This window comes from Manis javanica, chromosome 2, assembly GCF_040802235.1.
Source record: "Manis javanica isolate MJ-LG chromosome 2, MJ_LKY, whole genome shotgun sequence".
Classification (NCBI taxonomy): Eukaryota; Metazoa; Chordata; class Mammalia; order Pholidota; family Manidae; genus Manis; species Manis javanica.
Window position 1 is genome coordinate 24,522,015 of NC_133157.1, and position 4,501 is coordinate 24,526,515.

At 40.3% G+C, this 4,501-nt stretch overlaps 1 pseudogene; it reads right to left on the reverse strand.

Moving 5' to 3' along the window:
• Window positions 1-1,418: 1,418 nt before the first annotated feature.
• On the reverse strand, window positions 1,419-2,659 carry LOC140844966 (doublecortin domain-containing protein 2 pseudogene; annotated as a pseudogene).
• Between the last annotated feature and the right edge of the window lie 1,842 nt (window positions 2,660-4,501).

A 4,501-nucleotide genomic window follows, 5' to 3' on the forward strand; every position in this document is an offset into this window, starting at 1 on the left:
TTGAAGTCTCCTAAAATGAATGCATTGCATTCTGTTTCCCCCTTCAATTCTGTTAGTATTTGTTTCACATATCTAGGTGATCCTGTGTTGGGTGCATAGATATTTTTTTTTTAAAAACAACATATTTCATTTATTTTTTTCAATAATAGGTTTACGAAGTGTCTTAAAGGGATTAGTTGTTCATTCCCTTAAGTTAGGTCACAAGTATATCTTATCAACATGTGGCAAAACATACACACACAAGAATTATTATATTCCCATTTTTCTATTTTTTTTTGCTAAAGTACCAAACTTTGTTTTTCATGTAAAATAACATCGTGCTTCATTAAGATGCCTCTTAAAAAGTTCCCAACGCAAACTTTATACTATAATGAAGAACAGAACAGGAGAAAAAAGAGAATTATCTTTTTAAAGAAAGAAGAGTGTGGAAATTTAACATTAAAAAACCAGGAAGTCTGTTTCCCTAGCAACACAAGACTGTTGCCTGTAGTCCTACTAACAGGAAGGACAGTCTAGACTTTATGCTGGAATTTATCCTCCCAGGCTAACATGCCCTTGTGTCATTATCTCTTCCAATACTGTCACATAAGTCTCTGCTTATACTTCCTATTTGTGGGAAACATTCAAATAGCTACTAGGAGAAATACAGTTGTTTTCTCTATTATTATTAAGTGCTTTATACAACTACTTTGATTCCAAATGGTTGTTTATGAAATCTGAAGGGGAAGAAATGTCTTTTAAACTCATGATTAATAATGAATTCTATCAAAGCACTAAAAGTTAAAATTTCCAATTTATAACTTGTACATAATTCACAAAAATATTCTTTAATGAGAAAAATGAATTATTTCTAAATTTAAGGAAGAACTGCATCATTCCTCAAGAATTCAAAAAATACAATTATCCTCATATATATCTAGCAAGATAATTGTGAGTTAATTAGCCCACAAAATTGTAATCAGGAACTGATTTTATTATGACAATTTTAAAACTTTTTCAATAATTTCTATCATATAGCTTCTAATTATGAATCTTGCTTGAGTCTAAATAAAACTGGCCATGAAAATAAATATTTGCTGTTATCCCTACAGGGAAAAATATGACCAGGCAACCCCAACAGAAACGAGGTAAAGCCCAAGTGCACCGAGCAGTGGCAAAGCCTCATATGGCCATTCACTCTTGCAGTGTCTTGCTTTTTTGTAAAAAACTGATAAGAATTCAGTCTTTGGAATAGCCAACATTGAGTTTATGAGCTAATAGAGTGACTTGAAGAAGAGGAGGACTCTATTGTTAAAGGGCGACTAGCTCAGGGAGGACTATGGGTCGCTGGAACCTGCGCTCCAGCCGGCCAGGCCCCATGCGTGACAGGTGCCCCCCTCCTGGAGTCCCTCGTGAGTAGCCAGGAAGCCAACCGACAGACTTAAAGCTGGAGGTGCCTGAGGGGCGGCAGGACAATACCAATTACCAATCCACTTCCTTCTAAAATGAATACCTTGCACTGATTTTTTAATTCATTACGGTGGATGCTGGCTAAAGAGGAAGAGAGAAAAGAATCTCAGCAAGTCATGGTGACATTCCAATCTCCTGCCATCTCCAAATTACCTCTGAAACTAAACTGCAATTTGTTTATTCAAGAGTTTATTGCTTTAAAAAATAGTACAAGCTTTCCCACTGTTGTTGCTTTAATTTTCTTTGCCTTCTCAGCTAAGTGCTTTAAAATAAGCTGGCATTTAAAAGAAAGTATACAATGGATGTGATGGAATCACAAAGACAAGTGGCTGACTGTCTTCCAATGCAAATCTCCTTCCATCCCTCTCAGTTTTTCTAAATGTCTTTAAAAAACACATCCCCTAAAAAGGAGTCACTCTCATTTAGTAGCTATTCCCTCTTACTTTAAAATTCAGTAGGTAGTATTCAACCACATTGCCATGTTATGTTTAGCAACAACTATATACTTATTATTCAAATATTGTAAACTTTCATTTTTCTTACATTCTTCTTAAAAATCATCTATGCTACAGCAGCATAGTCCTTGTTTGGTTCGTTGTTTTCATTTTCTTGTGGACTAGTGATTTTTACTTCTGGTCTTGGTGGTCTTTGAGGATCTAAGTCAGCCTCATCTTGCTCGCTGCCGGCTGCGCGTGCCTCCGCCTCCCCGCCTGCCGCCTCCCGAGGCTCAGTGGTGAGCTGCTCCAGCTTCTCCCCGTTCTCCTCATCCGTGCCTCTGCTGACCCGGGCGGGGCCGGCCCGTGCCGCCCGGGAACCCGGCGTCTCTGGGGCTTGCTTGGAGTCATCCTTAACCTCCCCGCTTCCTTCCTCTTCAACTCCACCACTTGTTCCTGAAGAGCCTTCTTTCTGTTCTGCATCCTTGTTCTCCTTCTGTCCGTCTTCTTCCTCATCTACCATTTCTGCTGGCCTCTGATCAACTGGAACCTCAACTTGAGTATCCTCATCTTCTTGGACTTCTGCTGCCCCCCGCGTTTCAGATCTCTCTGTTCTGGCTTTGAAAAATGCCTTCATTGTATAAAAGTCAGTGAAATGGTTGCTCTTCAGAGGCACAGTCTTGCGGGAAGATCACGGAGACACGGGCTCTTTCTCTTCCCATGTGCAGACCGTGTCTGCTTCCTCGAGGAAGCGTGGGGCACCGCACACAGAAAGTAGCGAGCTGACCAAAATGCAGGGCACAACGTTGCTGGCTGAACTCTTCTCACGTGTTGGGGCTCTTGCTAGGGCACGCCCCCTCCGAGCGCACAGCCCTGCTCGCCGCCTCCCCAGCGCACGCACTGCGCTCGTGCCCCCGGGTGCATAGATATTTATAATGGTTATATTCTCTTGTTGGACTGACCCCTTCATCATTATGTAATGTCTTTCTTTGTCTCTTGTTACTTTCTTTGTTTTGAAGTCTATTTTGTCTGATACAAGTACTGCAATTCCTGCTTTTTTCTCCATATTAGTTGCATAGATATCTTTTTCCATCCCTTTACTTTCAGTCTGTGTAGGTCTTTGGGTTTGAAGTGAGTCTCTTGTAGGCAGCATATAGATGGGTCTTGTTTTTTTATCCATTCAGTGACTCTGTGTCTTTTAATTGGTGCATTCAGACCATTTACATTTAGGGTGATTATCGACAGATATGTACTTATTGTAATTGCAGGCTTTAGATTTGTGATTACCAAAGTTTTAAGGATAATTCCCTTACTATCTAACAGTCTAATTTAACTCCCTTAGTATGATATTATAAACACAACCTAAAGGTTCTTTTTTTTTCCCCTCCTTTTTCTTCCTCCTCCATTCTTTATATATTAAGTATCATATTCTGTAGTCTTTGTCTATCTCTTGATTGACTTTGGGCATAGTTGATTTGATTTTGCATCTGCTTAGTAATTAATTGTTCTGCTTTGTTTGCTGTAGTTTTATTTTCCCTGGTGACAGCTATTTAGCCTTAGGAATACTTCTATCTATAGCTGTCCCTCCAAAATGCACTGTAGAGGTGGTTTGCGGGAGGTTGTGTAATCCCTCCTTCAAATTTAAATGATAATTTTATTTGGTAGAGTATTCTTGGTTTGAGGCCCTTCTGCTTCCTTGCACTCCCTTCTGGCTTATAAGATTTCTGTTGAGAGGTCTGATGATAGCCTGATGGGTTTTCCTTTGTATGTGACCTTTTTTCTATCTCTGGCTGCTTTTAATAGTGTGTACTTATCCTTGACCTTTGCCATTTTAATTATTATAGGTCTTGGTGTTGTCTTCCTTGGGTCCCTTGTGTTGGGAGATCTGTGCACCTCCATGTCTTGAGAGACTATCTCCTTCCCCAGATTGGGGAAGTTTTCAGCAATTACCTCCTTAAAGACACTTTCTATCCCCTTTCCTCTCTTTTCTTCTTCTGGTACCCCTTCCATTTATATTGGGCATACAGTTCTCTCAATATTCTTTCATTCTTAGAGATCCTTTTTTCTGTCTTTTCCTCAGCTTCTTTGTATTCCTCTTCTCTAATTTGTATACTATTTACTGTCTCTTCTACTATATTTAATTTGCTCTTTCAATCACTCCATTGTATGCTTCATTTCAGTTATGGACTCTCTTAATGATTGAATCTCCATCCTAAATTTGTCCCTGAGTTCTTGAACATTTTTCTTTACCTCCATGAACATGCTTATCATTTTTATTTTGAACTCTGTTTCAGGAAGATTGGTGAGTACTGTTTCTTTTGACCCATTTTCTGGTGTTTGAGATTTTTGTTTGAACCAGGTTCTTTGACATTTCATATTTTTATGTGGTGCCCTCTAGTGCCCAGAAACTCTAGTGTCTAGAGCTGCTCAGCCCCTGGAGTGATGTCACAGGTTCCAGAGGAGCGGCACTGGTGCCTACGGGGGAGGAAAGAGCTGTGTCCTGCTTCTGGCTGCAGTGCCTGTCTCCACTGCCAGAACAGTGGGCGGAGCACACAGGTGTAAGCCTCTGTGCTTTGCTTCTGTAGTTACAGTAGGTGGCGCCTCCCTCTGGCTGGCCT